At 47.2% G+C, this 19,279-nt stretch overlaps 1 protein-coding gene and 1 long non-coding RNA gene across 4 annotated transcripts in view; both read left to right on the forward strand.

Annotated features, from left to right (window-relative positions):
* Positions 1 to 19,279, forward strand: part of LOC134087127 (uncharacterized) — a 377,321-nt gene that overhangs the window by 269,144 nt on the left and 88,898 nt on the right. The window lies entirely within an intron of this gene.
* The window catches only part of plagl2 (pleiomorphic adenoma gene-like 2), a 34,627-nt gene continuing 16,864 nt past the window's right edge, over positions 1,517 to 19,279 (forward strand). Inside the window, exon 1 of one of the 2 annotated variants that reach the window (XM_062540377.1) lies at positions 1,517 to 1,725. The gene's annotated coding sequence lies outside the window, so the exon portion shown is untranslated. The remainder of the gene's footprint in view (positions 1,726 to 19,279) is intronic. The other variant, XM_062540378.1, reaches the window with a different exon arrangement.

Genomic DNA, 19,279 nt, shown 5'->3' on the forward strand with positions numbered 1-19,279 from the left:
GAATCAGTAGGCAAAGGCAACTACCCTTGCGTAGCCGGACAATCCGGAGGTATTTCTCTAGACATGAAAAAAACTTGGAAACGTGCTCTCGCTGCAAAGCATTGAACACGCCGAGGGGCTTATTGAAGACCCTTGCTCCCCAACCCCCTACTCTCCCGCTCTCTTTCACACACACACACACACACACACACACACACACACACACACACACACACACACACGCACACTTTCGCACGCACGCGCGCACGCCTGCCTGCTCTCACACCAAACACATACACACAGACACACACACACACACACACACACACACACACACACACACACAGACACACACACGCACACACCCATCCGCGGGTCGCAAGCATGTGGATGAGAACGGGGAGGGGGTTGGGGTGATGAGGAAACGAGTTGGTATGCCCTGGAAGTAATTCTTTCGCCCCAAAACACAAGGTGAAACGGGACCACCAGAGCATCGCACGTGGGACACCACTGACTATTCCCTCAGAGCTTCCCTGGGGGAACGTCAAGTTATGTTGTGTTTTCATACAAACAATTTAGTTTTTTTTTTAAAAAAACAATAATAATAAAAACTTCTCTGAGTGTTGTCAATTAAGTTGTTATTGGAAATATCTTACAACCTCCCCTGCCCTCTACAGTGTTCTGCTGAAGCCTAAAGGTTAGGCTATGCATCCCACCTTCGTTTTTGAGCGTTATGTGACCAATATAAGACGCTGTCCTACTTTAATATGCATGTATTGACATGTATATGTTTGAGCAACCTTCACTTGGATGTATTTCCTCTATGGAACCCCTCCTATTACTTACATACCCACCTAGCCTACCTATTTGTCTAGATTTAATAGAGAAACACACACATGATTTAAAGTTACACTCTAATCTGATACATGTGCTTAGCCTGAATTAATTAATTTATTTGTAGCCTAAGGAAACCTGTGTAGTTGTTACATGAATTGGTTAACATGCTACAATACCAAACTGTAAGAATATGACAATGAATAACATGTTAAGTCTCAAGGACCAAAATAATCTTACAGAAAGTTTCTTAACAGTGAGATGTCTTACATTTGCAAATAAAAGAACCATCCAAATTAAATTGCCAAATATAGGCTATTTCTGTAATAATGCATGAGACATGGGCTAACTGTTTGAAATTGTGATAACTCAATTGCCCTACCTGTATACAACCTTCGAAAGAAACAGCAGGTATCAGTTACATCGATCTAATCTGTGTTTAAATTAAATTTAGATTTCGTTGTTATCGTCGTCTCTTGATACTGTCACCAAAACGTAGCCTAATTGTAATAGTTATATTGTGCCATTGATTTTTCGATTGGAATATGTTTGATGCCACAGCTGAAGAGTATTTATTTATTATTATATTCAATGTACGGTCAACGACAACGGAAAAAAACAGTTTACCAGCCCCAGTAAAAAAGTTTGTGAAAGTGGCCTGACGTCACACTCCCACAATGCTCGCGCCCCACAACTCTGCTGCTGCAGCCTGAGGAGAGCGAGACACACTCAGGCCCCGAAAAAAGAAAAATTATAGAAAAAATTGGAAAAAATAATAAAACAACAGATCGAGGGGAGAAAGACCGGGAAAGGTGGCGTGGGGGCTCCCACGGTAGGTTTGCGCCTAGTCGGTGATGGAATGTTACCGGGGTTCCTTGTGAAATTGACTAATGCGGTGCTGGAAAGTTTTTGGTGGGTAACTGCTCGTTTTCCTGCAAGTCCTCATAATGTGGCTGCACGTTCTGATGTGTGCATGTTTTTTTAATAAGATCTTGATAATTTATGCGCTTATTTTCTTAAAATGTCGATACCATGCCGATTATGAGACCTCGCTGACATAGAATGTGATGTTATTATCTTGGGATCGGACGTCATTTATTTTTGGTTATTTTGTGAAAGCGTGTACAAGCTTCGGGTATTTAATTTTTAATTACGTGATCGTCTGGTCTTCCGAAGCTCTGTCGATAAATATGTTGTAGAGAATAATGATTTTAGTTGTAAACAAAATGTATTGGGTGCTTGCTCGTTTCGGCTGTGTCGATTGATGTTCTGTGTGCGTTTTGAGTAAACAGCTGAATTTTAAGTAATTTCTGAATATTTATCGTTCGGAGCATGTCTCTGTAGTCGGTTAGAGAGAACGAGGGAGAGATGGAAGTTGGAGGAACGTCTTCGTTGTGCTTGAAACACTTCTTATAAAGCAACAAATAACTTTGTGGAAGTTCAACTAGAATGCAACATGTATCGATTTGTGCACCGTTGTTACAATGTAGCAACTCATATAACGACACAACGTGTCAGAAACGTAAAACTGTCAAATAATGTCTTTCGCTGGTCTTGTCTACGAGGTTTCTTCTATGCTGTAATGGTTTATCTGCCAGGCTAGTCGTCATTTGTTTGTCAGTGATCGGATGTTACTGGGCGGATTGTGCATCGATGTGACTTTGTGTCCTTGCCTTGTGTATGTGAGCTTCGGCACGGTTCTGGGGATTTGGGATACCACTAAAAGTAGGAGTGGTGTCTTCATTGAAATGTAGAAGCACTAGTTGTTTTATAGGCTTCTGCAGTTGTTGTATATTGATTAAGATGTGCTCAGTAGCCTTCAGCATGTTGTCATGGTTAAGTTCTGTCTCTATAGCGTGCGGGGCATACATTTTAGCCAGTGGGCTCGGAGGAGACTTCTGTAGGTTAGTTGTTCTCTCTCAGTGCAAGGCCTGATGTATTCAGACGTGAGATAACAGTTGGACTTCCCTCTATCAACTCTTATCTTCTAATCTATTAAGTTATAGACTAAATGAGATCAAATGTCAAGGAATCAAGCTATTTCCCCCTGATGTAATATAGCCTACAGGCCTGCGTCTGTCTTTACTGTTGTTCTGAATTCATCAATCTGGCAAAACAGAATGAAAGACAGCCCCCCCAAGGAGTCGACTCTATGTAAACACGTTTCTTGGTTTTGAAGGGACTTCAACTCCCTCGTGTGTTGCTACTACTGTATAAAGTGTTAACGTTAACGTTATATCTAGCTAGAACACCTGTGGTTCAGGTTGTTACTACAGGCCGTATGGAGGCACATGTTCCAACGCCGTCACTAGGCCTGGTATCTTCAAGCGGTTGTCCCTAAAGAAGGTAACCTAGCCTTTTTCAATTATGTAGACTATAGGCCTACAAGAAACATTTCACATGTCTCTTGGACGAGTATACAGGTAGCCTATGTCACTTCACTTCACTGATTCACAGTTGTATTCATATTCGCTAACACAGTGTCGACGCCATAACGCAGCCAGTTATTCTATCAAACGTTGAAACTCACTGAATTGGTCTGAACTATGCTCTAAAACAGAACGGAAGCAAAAACTTGACCAAAACTTCCTTACAGGCCCACGCGCGGGCAGGTTAGAGAGCACGTCCTCGGATCTGTCACAGGCGCGCTCCATCAAGGCCCACTTCCACTGCCTCGAGCTACATAATAAGGAAATGGAAGTGAGATCGTCACGAGACAATGCCTTTGTTATTTACATTGCTGTGCCTTGCAAGTTGAAACGTATATTTTCGTCTGTGGACACTTGTATGCGGGGCGATGTGTTCACACGTTACATAGCTTATAGAAAAATATGCAGTGACAGATTAGTGCAATGAAATTACCTTATGAGACACTTGGCAGATCTCACAATCATTGTGCTCTTCGAAAATAATGCATGCCTGTGCAATGAAGTGGCATGTATACCTAAACACTGTGGTGATGTTTTTGGAAAAAACAACAACAACAAATATAAAAACAGTAAGGTACCTTGAATCCAAGCATTATATCGAATACATTAGCCTATACAATGTCTATTCCTTAGTTAAAATGCAATTTATTCAAACTAAATTCTCACATTGAATTACTGTGGTTATAGAACATAAAAACTTGTCAGACTCCCCAAACTAAATTCAAAACAACAAAACACTTTCTTTACTGGATTTCCTTTCAAACTGAACATTTGCATCGCTTCTCAGATGAATCAGACATAATCTGCGAGGTGATAGGACGAGCTCAGCGTGATGTGTGAGAACGTTTATCACCGTCAAACAAAAGTCTCACCACTTTTCATGCTACATCTGTCCATGTGCTCTTTGAAAAGGCAGCACACTACATGCCTGGTGTGTGTGTGTGTGTGTGTGTGTGTGTGTGTGTGTGTGTGTGTGTGTGTGTGTGTGTGTGTGTGTGTGTGTGTGTGTGTGTGTGTGTGTGAGTGTGTGAGAGAGAGAGAGGGAGAGAGAGAGGATACATGTGCGTTGAGGGGGGGTTTTCCTCTGAAAACATCCCACAATCCCTTGCACCTCTGTGGGTAGTAGCCTGATTATCATGAGAAAGGAGCATCAGTTGGACTGATGGGAGGAACAGCCTTTGGAGAGGACAAGCGCTAGTTAATAACCAGGGGAGACTTTGCTAAATCCCCGATCCTGCTCGCTGGGGCCTGCTACCTTTTGGGGATGTGTGCATGTGTGCAGGGCTGGATGTTGCTGCCCAAGTGATTAACATAGGAGCGGATGTTAGCTCTAGAGCAACATGAATATTGTTATTTATTTTGTTTTAAGTGCTGCGTGAGAAAAACTGCTCCACTGAGAGCCTGAGAACTCTGTTGAGGGTGTGTGTGTGTGTGTGTGTGTGTGTGTGTGTGTGTGTGTGTGTGTGTGTGTGTGTGTATGTGTGTGTGTATGTGTGTGTGTGTGTGTGTGTGTGTGTGTATATGTGTGTCTGTGTGTGTGTGTGTGCGTGCGTGTGTGCGTACGTGTGTGTAGTCCATCCACATTTTCGCAAGAGAGAGGCTTTGCATAATTGCATGATGCACATGTATGTGTGCATATGGATAGTGTGTGTGTGTGTGTGTGTGTGTGTGTGTGTGTGTGTTTGTGTGTGTGCGAGCACATGTGTCATGCGAGTTAAGGGGTTATTTATTTGGCCTTTAGTGCTTCATGCACAGTAGTCAGGATGACTGTTGAACTCTGGGGGTGCTCTGGTCCCCCACTCACCCCATAAAACAAAAAACGTAGGGAGCCAGAAGGAAGGAAGGGTAAAAAAGAAAGAGAGAGAAACAGGGAGGAGAGAGAGAAAGAGACGAGAGATAACATCAGGCCAAGTTCACAGGACTACTATCACTCCCAACAAATCCCCAGTACCGCTCAACAGCCTAGCCTGATAGTTATCTATGTGTACAGAAACTAAAACATCCCTTTTGGCCCCTGATGCAGGATCGCATCAGTTTATTCCCAAGTCCTGCCTACATTATAGGACTGGGAATGGACTAGAAAGAGTTTTGGTGTGATTTCTTTACATGTTGAGAGTTTTCTGTGTTTGTAAGGCTATCAGTCACATGAGGAATTATGTTTCCTTGCTTTGAATTGAAGATCACTCAGAAGAGAGGGGAATACTGTATCTGCGATTTTGCGCAGATGAGATACTTGAGGGATTATGAATGTTGAGACTTTTTTGTGAGACACATGCATAAAATGCATTAATCTGCTTTAACAATGATGAGTGGCTGTACATTGTCATTTGGGCTGGTATGTTTTTATTTGTGTTATTTACTTAACTTGTGGGAGTTTCTTGTGCTCTTATTGTGGGAAATTGTAAACACTTGGGTTTGTGTTGTGAATCCCTCGTGAGCAGAACGTTTCGTAAGAATCAGTTTTATTTTTGCTGTATCCGTTTGGGAAGAACCCAGAAGAGTTTCATCTGCAACGGTGGCATTTGTCTATGCTTGTAAATGTAGTTTAGATTAAGCTATATGCTTCAGGGTCCAGCGTAATAACATTCATCTGAAGGACAGATGGTAACCATTGTTACTGTGTCCTTTGGGCATTTGGAGACTTTGTGGTATTTGTTAACATTTGTTGACAAATTAGAAAGCCTGAACACGTAAGCAAACACATTTAAATGGCTGTATACTGTAGCTGTGTGAACCTCACCGCTATGCATAATCATTATAGATTCATTACATTGAAATGTTTGGCAACTAGACAGAAAATACGTTCTGCACTTTGTGTATGTTTTGTGTCTTGAACATAAACCTCTGCGTGAAGACAAACTTGAGATAGCCTAGCTAACGTGTGTCTTGTACTGGACATACGCTGATGTTTTTTTTTATGACCTGAAGGCAGGGGCTCACACCCAAGTAACATATAAACGATAATGGGCACAATCTCAGGCACAGGCTCAATTGACTCTTTTGGGAAATATCGCATGCCTTAGCCACGCGTGCTGTTTTTGGCAGCGAAGCCTAAAGAGGGACTAATGCTTTAGAGCAGACAGATAAAAAGAGTGATGGAAAGCAGACATCCCGCATGCAGGGATGTTCACACATGAACCCATCTGCTGTGTCTGTCTGTCTTGAGAAAAAAAAAGCACAAACACGTACATACGCACACGCACACAAACACACACACACACACACACACACACACACACAAACAAACAAGCACGCGCACACGTGTGCACACACACACATACACACACACAAACACACGAATGCATGCACATACGTACACACACACACACAGCCACACCATAGATAGCCATACACTCTCTCTCTCTCTTTTTTTCTCTTTCTTTTTTCCCCCTCTGTCTGACATTGTGCTTAAAAAAGCGGTCACTCCCAATGTTAAACCTTTTTACAGAGCACACTGTATACACATATATGATCACACATTACCACAGCAACTATATAAACAGAATGCATATACAGCACACATAACGGCAGCCTTTTGCACATACACATGGTCACACATGAACAGCAACAGAGGGTTTTTCGGCTGGCATACATTCTGACGGCACTTGCAGTATGCGGCGTCTGAAATAGTAAGAGGACGCTAGATGCTTGAACCACATACTGCCACTGTTCCTGTCGGAGCTTTTTCTGGGAAGAGTCAGGCAGCTGTGGCTTTTCAGGACTCAGTTCCATCCATCACGGAGCGCCCATGGTTTACACCACACACACACACACACACACACACACACACACACACACACACACCCCTCCTTCTGCTAGTTCTCTCTTTCTACTTGCCTCTCTCCCTTTCCCTCTTTTCTCACTCTCATTCTTCCCTCTCCATCTTCTCTTCTCTCTCAATTCCTCTCATCTCTGAAGATGAGGTTTTGTGTGCCGGCTTTTTCCTCTTTGAAGTTTTCTTTTAAATTCACAAAGCTCTACTTGTGTCCTAGTGCCGAATGCTATTTTACCACACAGATCTAGTATTCTAAATGGAACGCCGGTGCCTCAGAAATGCGCAGTGAAATACCATATGTGTAAAACAAGCACGGACACATGCTAGCTCCATCAGACTAAAAATATTGATAACATGCTCACAGGCTTACTCATCCACTTACTCACTTCATTCATTTCTTCCTCCCCTCCTGCACACATCCACTCACTTTCCCTGCCCCTCTCTCTCTCTCTCTCTCTCTCTCTCTCTCTCTCTCTCTCTCTTTCTCTCTTCAGTCACTTCCACCGTGACGCATTCTCCTTATCCACCCACTCAGGTGTTCATGGACTCATTCATTCTCTCTCTCTCTGACTCCCTCTTTCACTCTACCTCTGGTATTTTCACTTCTCCGGGCATTTCACTTGTTTTGTTTACCCACTTGCGCAGGTGCCAGAGAGTGTGTTGCTCTGTGTGAAACGGTACTGTGCTTTGCTGCTCAGCTGCAGGTTGCCCCAAGACAGACAGCCACACTTGTGCGTGACAAAGGCTTATCTCTCATATGATCTCATTATCTCACCACGAGCGCATTGGTCTTTTGGTCTAGCTCCATGGCGTAACGACACTTTCCCCCGCACTGGAGCGAGGAGCTGTGTGTGTGTGTGTCTGTGTGTGTGTGTGTGGTGGTCTCTTGCAGACACAGATTTACTCTTGATATGACACTCCATATTGGTCTCTCTCTCTCTCTCACTCTCTCTCTCTCTCTCTCTCTCTCTCCAAACAGTATTATTTTTCCATCTTATATTTGGGGGCAAAGCAGGCGGTGACTCCAGGGTCGTTGAGTTTTCTTGCCCCCGCATGCTATAAATGTGTTCTGGCTGAACCTGAGCGGCGCTCCAGCGGCCGGAGCTGCGCGTTAACCTGGACCTGAAGAGTGGCGCTCGCGGGCCCCTCAATGCAGAGAGAGAGAGCGGGGGGATAGAGAGAGAGAGAGGGAAAGAGAGAGAGAGAGAGGCCAGTCATGTGTGGAGCACGCAGCGATCTGGCAGTGCCACCGTATGAGTCAGCAAACGGCAGGAAACCTGAGAGCCGGGACGAGGGAGAACGAGCGGTTATCGTCGCCGCTGCAGTTGAAAAAACAAAATGGTCTCATGACTAACACAGCAGAGAGAGAGAGAGAGAGAGAGAGAGAGAGAGAGAGAGAGGAGGGAAGGAGAGGGAGAAAGAGAGAGAGAGTGTTGCCCTGATTTCGGAAGACACATCCCTCCTTTTCTCCCTCGTCTGAAGTGATTTTTAATGCCCTCTCAGTCCCACCCTTTTTGGTAATCCTAAAGCCCACACTCATCAGGCCTGGCCCAGACGTAGGGAAACTGAAGAACAGAACAGCGCTACGCAGCGAGCCAAACGGAGCCTGTTTGAGACGATAGTAGACCGTGCTGCGAGCACTCAGAATCACATTCTCCTAATGAACAATTATTGGCTCAGGAGGAAAGTTCTGGACACTTTTCAGAAAGTCTTCAGTCTCATGTTAGGCATGATATTTGGTAAACAATGACCAGCCTCACCCGAAAAAATAGTGTGAGAAGACAACGATGAGTTCTGGCACAAACATGCCAAGTGTAGAGAGAGAGAGGGAACGAGAGAGAGAGAAAGAGAGAGAGAGAGAGAGAAAGAGAGAGAGAGAGAGAGAGATAACCGTCCGCCTCACTCAAGAAGACATGAACTCATGTAGCCTGGACTGGCCGCTCCCCGCCTCTCTGGCCACCCACAGCCCAGTGCTCTACCTCATCACCCCTGTGGCCTACAGTAGTGCATTGTGCCGTAAGTGTGGGCCGCCTACACCACTGCTGCACTTTTAACGTGCTTTATTGCTGTCCTCTGTCACGGTGGAGGGGCTCTACCTCCTGCCACAGCCTGGCTGGGGAGTCAACACGCCCGGCGTGCACACACACACACACACACACATACACACACACACACACACACACACACACACACAAAGTACCCCCTCCAAATAAATCAGCATTGAGTGTCTGGACATGTGCCCAGTGCGTGGGGCGCGGGCTGCATGGTGTGGTGTGGGGCGGTGTGGAGCGGAGCAGTGCAGCGGACTGGGGGTTATGTCACTGCTTTTTCACGCCTGTGGTCACTGCTCTTGGCCCGACCCCAGGGCTCCTGTTCAGCAAGTGAGAAAAGAGAGCGAGCGTGTGCACAAGGAGGGCTGGCTGGCCGTCCGACCCCCCTGCGTTCCCACCCACCTCCTTCCTTTCTCTCTCTCTCTCTCCCTCTCTCTCTCTTATCTCCCTCCCCACCTCCTCCTTTTATCTACATTGCTCTCTCCCTCTCTTTCCCTCTCTCTTATTTTCTCTCCTCTCCCTTCCCACCTCCTCCCTCTCTCTTTCTCTGTCCCTCTCTCTCTTTCTCTCTCTCATCGCCCTTCCCACCTCCTCTCTCTCTCTCTCGGTTCCTGACTCTTAATCCTATGACCTGAGCCTGTCGGTTTTCCCAGAGAGCTCAAGCGAGAGAGAGAGGTGATGTTATTCATAGTGCTCAGTTGCAGGCAATGTGGCAGGGGTGATTTGTTCAGATTCCCGGTGGCCGTGCGAGGTCAGGGGAATTGCACGCCTGTGTGTGTGTGTGTGTGTGTGTGTGTGTGTGTGTGTGTGTGTGTGTGTGTGTGTGTGTGTGTGTGTGTGTGTGTGTGTGTGTGTGTGTGTGTGTGTGTGTGTGTGTGTGTGTGTGTGTGTGTGTGTGTGTGTGTGTGTGTGTGTGTGTGTGTGTGTGTGTGTGTGTGTGTGTGTGTGTGTGTGTGTGTGTGTGTGTGTGAGTGGTGCATTCTTTGATTGGGAAAACTCATACAGCTTTGATGTCCTTTCTTGGCTGACCACTTCACAGTGACCAAGCCATTTAAAGGCACGGAGGGGCCTTAGTGTGCCCGCTGACAATCAACTGTTTTGACGTCAAAGGGCAACGTCATTGAAGGTGTTTATGTGCGCTATTTTTGTTTTGTTTGTTTGCATCTTCTCTTCTGGAGGTGGTTTGGTGTTTTATGGTTGAGTGTTTTTTTCTATGTTTGTCCTGTTGCATCAGGAAGTATCAGGTGTTTGGCTACAGTTTTCAGGTCCCATGCAGCTGTGGTGTGTGTGTGTGTGTGTGTGTGTGTGTGTGTGTGTGTGTGTGTGTGTGTGTGTGTGTGTGTGGTGTGTTTGTGTGTGTATGGAGGAGTATCCGTTTGGGGACAGATTTGAATACTGACCTTGACGCTAAGGTCTATGTGTGTGTATCCTCCAGCTGAGAGGAGTAGAACAAAAACAGTGTAGACATTTCAGATGCGTTATGCGGATCCGTAGGTGGTGGTTTGAGGCAAAATCGTGCTGTTTTTGTTCATTTTCTTTCTTGTATTTCTGTCTGTTGTGTTCATAAGCACACTGTGTGCCTCAACTCAAATCGTTTGTGTGGTTTTGTTCTCACAGTTCTCACCTTTGTGTGCAGCAGCAGAGAACACTTGTGCTTGTGCTTCTTCGCTTCCCTCCTCTTGTCTAATCTCCTGTCCTCTCCCTCTCCCTCTCTCTCTCTCTCTCTCTCTCTCTCTCTCTCTCTCTCTCTCTCTCTCAGCTCTCCTCTGCTTCTCAGTCTTTTTGTATTCTCTCCTGTCCTCTCTCACCTCCCCCTTATTAATGTGCTTTGCTCTGTTCTCTCTCTCCTCTCCTCTCATCTTCTGTAGTGGCTCTCCCTCCCTCCCTCCCTCCCTCCCTCCCTCCGTTCCCTCGGCACCTCACCCCAGTGGCCAGCGCAGGTTATCGTGAAGCTGGGGAGACACAGCTACGCTCCCAAGGATGGGGGAGAGGAGAAAGAGAGAGAAAGAGAGAGAAAGAAAGAGAGATGGAGGAAAGGGAGGGGGGAGTCCCTGAAAAAAAGAGAGGGAAAGACAGAGAGTGAGCGAGCGAGAGACAGAGAGAAAAAAGAGAAGTAGACAAATGACATGGCTTCTATTCTTTCCCCCTTCCTTTCTTCCTCTCTCCTCCTCACTCCCTCTCTCTCTCTCTTTCCTTCTTTTCTCTCTTCCTCTTTCCTCAAAGTCGGAGCGAACAACAACAACAACGGGAGGGGTAAAAAATGAAAGTGGAGTGACAACTGTGAATCCCCTTCTGTGTCCCCTCCAGGGCCAGTGTGAAGTTTTCAGTTTGATTGAAGGCCCCTTTTCTGTAGTGTGTGGTGTGAAAGCTGTCCTAATTGAATGATAAAGTGTCCCGAGATGGAGTCCAGTGAATAGGCAACAATGCGCAGCCTGTGTGTGGTAGAGGGATTTTGGTCCCCGTCCAGCCTTTCCCTCTCCACTGTGAGAGGGGGCCTATTATGAAGGGCTCTGCTGGACCCGGTCACGTGACTCCAACCCCCTCCACCCCACCCCATCAGCACCACCAGCACCACCACCACCACTAGTAGCCTCCACCCTCCACGTCCTGCACCCCTCCCCTCCCCGGGCTGATGCCGGCCAATCAGAACCTGGCAGGGGCCTGTTCACACCGGCCATGTGGTTGAATGGCCTCATTTTGTGAGTGGCTGACTCTCTGCGCATATCTCTCTCTCTCTCTTACTCTCGCTCTCTCTCTCTCTCTCTCTCTCTCTCTCTCACTCGTTCAGCTCAGCACCTATCCTAAGCAGTGGTCCACCCCAGAGAAGGGAGTGGGGGAGTGAGAAATCCCTCTCCATGCACACTCAGCTCATAGCTATGCCGCGAGTGAGCAGGCAGGCAGGCAGACAGACAGGCAGCCACATGGCACCCATCATTCGTGAGAGACCAAATTACATCCAAAACGTCTCGTGACTTCCAAGTTGTCAGCCCTTAAAGTATTTGTTTTGCGTTATCCCAAGTGCTATCAACTGGGCAAGCTCAGAAGGAGGTAAATTAAAACAAATCAAGTTTGCCGCACTCTGACTGTACTTAGGGTAGCTGTCTCTGTTTTGATGTATAGGTTAGGCTAGCCAGGTCTGATGTAGAGATATATGTGTCTCTGAGCCCTTGAGCCAGGGGTATTTGCTCTCTATTTGCTATGGTATATGGGCCTGTTGTAATGGGCCTCGTAAGTAGGATTTCTGTGCTGGATGTAGACGTCTACCTTGCCCTCCATCTCAGCTAGATGGCAGTAATAACTTGTTTGTGTTTATGTGCTTATTTCAACATTCGTTGTGAAATGAGACTGGATCTGTGTGTCGGTGTGTGTCGGTGTGTGTCGGTGTGTGTGTGTGTGTGTGTGTGTGTGTGTGTGTGTGTGTGTGTGTGTGTGTGTGTGTGTGTGTGTGTGTGTGTGTGTGTGTGTGTGTGTACGTGTGTGTGTGCCTGCATGTGAGGGTGCACGCGTGTGCATGCAAGAGTGAGACAGAGCGTGATTGTGTGTGATTTTTATTACATTCAACAACAAGTAGAAGTCAGGAGTAAAAAAGATTGAATGAATAGTATGAGAGAGAGAGAGAGAGAGAGAGAGAGAGAGAGAGAGAGAAGGAAGGAGGGAGGGTGACTGAAGACTACAGTTCATCTGGTACTGAAAAGGAGCTCCTCGTCGAAATGGGCAATCTGTTAACTATTTTACCCTTCATGTGAAACCTAACCCCCTTTCAGCAGCTAGTGTATAGGCCTACTCTAGCATCTGCCTTCATCTGAATCACATAGGCAGACGCGCACACACACATTCACACACACGCACACACACGCACACACACACACACACACACAGACACACACACACACACACACACAGACACATACACACACACACACACACACACACACACACACACACACACACACACACACACACACACACACACACACACACACACACACACACACACACACACACACACACACACACACACACACACACACACACACACACACACACACACACACACACACACACACAGCTCCTTCAGTGAAATGCTTTACTACGCATCATGTCTCACAATCAAAAACACAAACGTCTCTATGTAGACATGCGTGAAGACAATCAGATGCATATCCCAGTACACAAACACTGTCGATCTGCCCCCACCCCATCTCTCTCTGCCTCTCTCTCTCTCTCTCACACACACACACACACACACACACACACACACACACACACACACACACACACACACACACACACACACAGAGAGAGACACACACACAAAAGTATAGACAAGCCCGGCACAAAATAGCAGTTGTGTTGGCAGCGCTGTGGAGGTAGTGAGCTGGAAGACCACCCTCCGGCCCGGGGGCCATTCAGCCCAAGAGTGTGTGTTTTTATCTCCGGGGACCCGAAGAAAGGCGGAGGAAAGCGCCGTGTTAAAATGTGTTAATGAATAACTCCCAGAGATGCTGCCGCCACCGCTTTTGCCGCCGCAAAGGGCCTTTCTCTCCCCCCGCGGTCCTTAGGGAGTCCCCTCCTCTTCAAAGCAGTCCCCCTTTTCTTCCCTTTTGGCTCTCCCTCTCCCTCTCTCTCTCTCTCTCTCTCTCTCTCTGCGTGTTCACCACCTACGTCTCTCACTCCATTGCTCTCTCTCTCTTACTCTTTTTCATTCATTCTCTCGTTCTCATTCTCTCTCTCACTCTCTGAATGCATAAGTGAAATTGCCCCCAGGCTGGGGTTTGGGGGTGGGGGGTGTGTGGGGGGTCACTGGGTGTTGACGGTGCAGAAGGAGGGGGATTGTGTACCTGTTTGCATGCCGGAGGGTCTGTGTATGGTGTGTGATTTCGCCATCCAGGCATTCAGTGTTTGTGTGTGTGTGTGTGTGTGTGTGTGTGTGTGTGTGTGTGTGTGTGTGTGTGTGTGTGTGTGTGTGTGTGTGTGTGTGTGTGTGTGTGTGTGTGTGTGTGTGTGTGTGTGTGTGTGTGTGTGTGTGTGAGTGATTGCCCCCATGTGTGTGTGTGTGTGTGTGTGTGTGTGTGTGTGTGTGATTGTTGTTTAGATGTGTATATGAGGGGCCAAGGGGTACACCCCCAAAAGCAGTCAGGCTCGGCTGATCGGTATCTCCACATCAGAGCTGGGGGGGATCGGCTCTTTGAATATTCCCGTTTTTGGGGAGCAGGGCGGACAGCGTGGCATTATGTAGCCGAATCCGGCTACTCGCCCGGGGTACACCCCCCCCCCCCCCCGACCCCCCCCCGACAATCCCCTCCTGTTCTCGTCTGATCCGTAATCCTATAGCCTCACCTATATACCACTGATACAAAGGCCCATTTATTCGCCCATGATGGGCCATTGAGTGATTTCCGCTGCAGCGCACACATACATGTAGTCTGTGCAGAAGAGGCCATATGTGAGTGGGCCAGTCCACCGCTCCAAATGTGGCCAGCTCAGAACACTTCGCTCCGACTGGGGAGGGAGAGTGTGCGGGGCGTCACTGAAGTCCGTTTCTCCCGATCTGTGTTTGCTTGGACTCATGTGATGAGCTTCTTTCCAACGCGCTTTTCACGCAAGCTTGTATTCATACATGGCGTCTTGATCTTCTCAAATAACACCAAACGGTGTTTGTTCCACTTGTTGCCATCTTTGTTTTCCATTTTTTTCTACTCTATCTCTTTCTTCCATGATGTCCTCCACCCTTCCTTTCCTTTCCATTCTTCTCTATATCTGTGTCCCTCGCCCACTTTTGTGTGTGTGTGTGTGTGTGTGTGTGTGTGTGTGTGTGTGTCTCTCTTGCTGTCATCTTTGACTGAGCCCTCCGTGTGTGATGCCGAGAGTGATCGAGTTTCAAAGACATTTAAGGAATGCATCCAGCCCAGCGCCCATTTTCAAGTCCTGTTTATGCAGGAATGTTATTTTTACTACTCACTCACTCACCCCAGCCCCACCCCAACCCACCCCACCTCATCCCAGCAACCCCCCCTCCTCACTCATACATCCTTCAAACACTGAGCAAGGGAGAGGAGAGAGAGAGAGAGAGACAGAGGAGAGGGGGAGAGGGAGAGAGAGAAGCGGTGGTGTCGGTCAGTGGTCTTTGCTTTCAAACAGCAAACAAAAATAAAAGGAAATTATGACGTGATTGACAGAGGCAGGGAACAGAGAAAAAAGCCCGTCGGCTGAAACCTGTTGTCATTTTCTGTAAACAAAGGCCACCCAACAATGCCTGTTGTTTTAAGCTGCGCTGACATTGCTAAAATTAGAGATTGTTTGTTGCTGACCCTGTCTGAAAGAGAAAGCGGGTTGGGGGTGGGATGTAAAAAGCCATCCCCCCCTCTTTCTCTCATTTTGTTTCTCTTTCTCTTGTTTTCCCTCGCTCTCTCTCTCTTCTCTTATTTTTTGGAGTTTTGGAAAGAAGTCCTTCCATATAACAATACACTTGATAGTATACTGCCAGTATGCTATTATTAGACATGTTTAGATCTAGTATAATACTGGATAGATTTTCATATGTCTAAACCTAGAAGACGTATGGACTGATCCAAATACAGACCTGAGAAATTAAGTATTAAGTGGATAGGTGTGTGTGTGTCTGTGTGTGTGTGTGTGTGTGTGTGTGTGTGTCTGTGTGTGTGTGTGTGTGCGGATAGAGTTCATTCATTCCAGAAACAAACCAAAATCTTACTGTGGTCATCGAGTGGCATTCCCACACAACTTTCTGTGTGGGGCACTGTCCACTTTTACAGGCATCTTAAAGTTTTATGGAGAGAGTTTGAATCGTTGCGGAGTCGCCGTTGGAAGCACAAGTAAAAGCAGCAGCGTGTGTAAAAACATCTGAGAGTTACACCAAGCCTCTGTTGGGGCTGTCCCTGTACAAGTGTGTGTGTGTGTGTGTGTGTGTGTGTGTGTGTGTGTGTGTGTGTGTGTGTGTGTGTGTGTGTGTGTGTGTGTGTGTGTGTGTGTGTGTGTGTGTGTGTGTGTGTGTGTGTGTGTGTGTGTGTGTGTGTGTGTGTGTGTGTGTGTGTGTGTGTGACTGAAGGGGCTGTGTCTTCGTGAAGCACATAGTTCAGATGTCTGCGATGCAGTCAGCTAGCTGCCTGCTCAGTGCAAATGTTTGTGTTTGGGGGAGTGTGTTTGTTGTTAGGGTGTGTGTATGGGCAAGGTTGTGTGTGTGTGTGTGTGTGTGTGTGTGTATGTGGGCTTGCGTGCGGGGTGTGTGTGTGTGTGTATTTGTGAGTGTATGTTTGTGTTGCCTGAAAAGCTTCGCTGGAATGTACAAGCAGTTCTATGGAATGTGTGAGATGACACATAGTGAGAGTTGAGAATTGGCAATGGAAGGAAGCGAGAGAAGATAGAGAATAAGAGAGAGAGAGAGCAAAAACACAGAAGCACAGAGTGGAAGGTAAGGAGGACAGGAGAGAAAGTGGGACACTTAGAGAGAAAGAGAGAGAAGGAGAGAGAGAGAGGGAGAGAGAGAGAGGGGTTGGGTGGGAGGGAGGGAGAGAGAGTTGGCACACTGCCGGCTGGCAAGATGCCCACTGCTCTGCAGCTCCGTGTCATAGCCAGGACTCCCTGCCAGAGAGGGGTTTCCCCTGACTCACCTCAGCACACACTCTCTCTCGCCCTCTTTCTCACACAAACACACACATGCTCGCAAGGGCACACAAACACACGCGTGTACTCACACGCGCACGCATATATACTTGCAAGTGCACACCAACACACACGCACACACACATACATATACTTGTATGCACGGACGTGAACACACACATGCACACTCACACACGCACACACACGCACACACACATTCTTAGTGTGCACACACACATGCACATACACATACACACACACACACACACACACACACACACACACACATGCACACAGGGACACACAGACATGAATTTTACCATGAACAGTTAACTGTATTTCTCCAGGTGTATGACACATCCTCCTACATGATGAGATGATAAGGTTTTTATAGCAAATTCCATCCATACTCATTTATGAACCTTTTAACGGATCTTTTTCCAAATGGTAAAGTTTTGAATCATAACTCGAGTCTTATCACCTTCACTGCCTCCCACTGCTTTAAGACACTTGAGGTCAAGACCTTTTCACTTGTTTCTGTCTTTCTGTTAGGGATGTGTGTGTGTGCATGTATGTGTGTGTGTGTGTGTGTGTGTGTGTATGTGTGTGTGTGTGCGTGTGTGTGTGTGAGTAGGGGATTTTGTGCTTGGTCTGTTTGCAGATTGCTTCATCTTGCTGCGGCTTTCATTGGAAACCTCAAGGGAAGTCTTGAATAGCACCTGTCACATATGACCTTGCCTACTGTGAAAGCACTTCCCTAAAGATGCTAGATGCTGTCTTGAGAGATAGTAATAGACGTAGTTGTGTTTGTGTGTGTGTGTGTTTGTGTGTGTGCGCGTGTGTGTGTACAAATACAAAAACGTGCAAAAAAAAATTAGTTTAGCACCCACGTGGCTTTGCTCTCTTCACTCACACACACACACACACACACAGACACACAGACACACACACACACACACACACACACACACACACACACACACACACACATACACACACACACACACACACACACACACACACACACACAGAGAAAGACTGGTGAAAGTGCCCCTCTCTTTCCTTTAGCCTTTAGTTGGATATGAGTTGTAATGCGTCACTCTTCTCTGAGAGGTTGCTTAGTCCCACCCAGCGTGGCTTCCTTAGCCATTGTTCTCCCGCAAATTAGCGCAGGGAGGGAACCACTCCTAATTGGCCTTTGTTTGTGGAGCCTGTTCATTTTCTAATTAGTCTCTCTCTTTCTTTTTCTGTCTCTGCCTCTTTCTCTTTCTCTCGCTTTCTTGTCGTTAAGCCTCGACCGTGTGTCAGCCAGATGTCCCTGCTTCGTGGCCATATTGACTGTATTATTTCTGAATCAGAGACAGAGGCAAAAAAAAACAAGAACATGAGGGATTGACTGATTAAGAGAGAGACAGGAAGGCCTTGCATAGAAGAGAGATGTTTTGGGTTTGGAATGAGCTTTTGTGATTAATGCTTTGAGGGGACATGGTCTGGAGATTCAAAGCCTTACTTGACCCAACAAGCCCCCACTTTTTTTCTCTCTTTTAAGAGCCTTTCTCTGATGGTAGGTACTTGTGTCTCTCTCTGGTCCCGCTCATTCACAAACTCAATATTGCTTCATACAGTAGGAAGGCCACCAACACACTGCTCTGAGATCAGACTGGATAACCACACAGTGATGTATCTGTGTGCTGCAGTTAGGCGCCGTGCTGCAGTCAGACCAGACGGCAGGGAGCGGAGTGGAGCGGAGTGGAGCGGAGCCTCTTGACGCTATGTGCGCTCTGGCTCAGGTTCTGCAGGAGCCGGCCAAAAACAGCTCGGCTGTTTAGATAAGAGTCGCACCGGGCTTTCTAATAAGACAATGCGTTTGTTATTCTGATATGAAATGTGCTTATGAAAGGCTGGCTGGGTCACCCAGGCAGCTCGGGTCGCTGTCCCAGAGCCAGCAGGGGCCGAGGGTGCTGTGCCCAGGGGGGTGCCAGCCGGCAGGGGCTGTCGGGCAGCTGTTGGAGCCGCGGAGGAGCAGGGCGGGCACCACTTTAATCTAGGTTGTTTGTTTTGGTAAAGCGCGCCCCAATCTCTCGTGCCCTTCTCCCACACCCCACAACCGCAACAGTGAGAGAGAGAGAAAGAGAGCGAGAGAGAAAGAAAGAGAAAGAGAGAGAGAGAGAGAGAGAGCTAGAAAGACAGAGAGAGAGAGAGACGTTCTAATGAGCGCTGATTGATTGCGGACTGTTTGAGTTGGCCCGAGATGGGCTGGGATAGGTTTGGCGGGGGGAGGAGGGGGGTTCGGTGGTGTGCCAGGGCTCTGAGGGCTTTGATGGCAATCACCAGCTTACGTGCCACCTCATCGTCTGATGGGAGCGCAGAGGAGCGGTGGGTGGTGCTGGGGCCCCAGGCCTCCCCTGCCTCTCTGCTCCTCCGTGTGTTCTCTGGGCTGGGAGACCTCGTGTCCCAGTGCACTGATACTGGACCGCTGACTTTAAGCCCCTTTTGAAATGATTGCTAACTAGCTAATTGCGGAGGCTGCAATCAATCATATAGCCTGCAAGTCTGTCTCAGTGGTGCATCTTGTCACATTTATGTTG

The sequence above is a fragment of the Sardina pilchardus genome, chromosome 7 (assembly GCF_963854185.1).
Source record: "Sardina pilchardus chromosome 7, fSarPil1.1, whole genome shotgun sequence".
NCBI lineage: Eukaryota > Metazoa > Chordata > Actinopteri > Clupeiformes > Clupeidae > Sardina > Sardina pilchardus.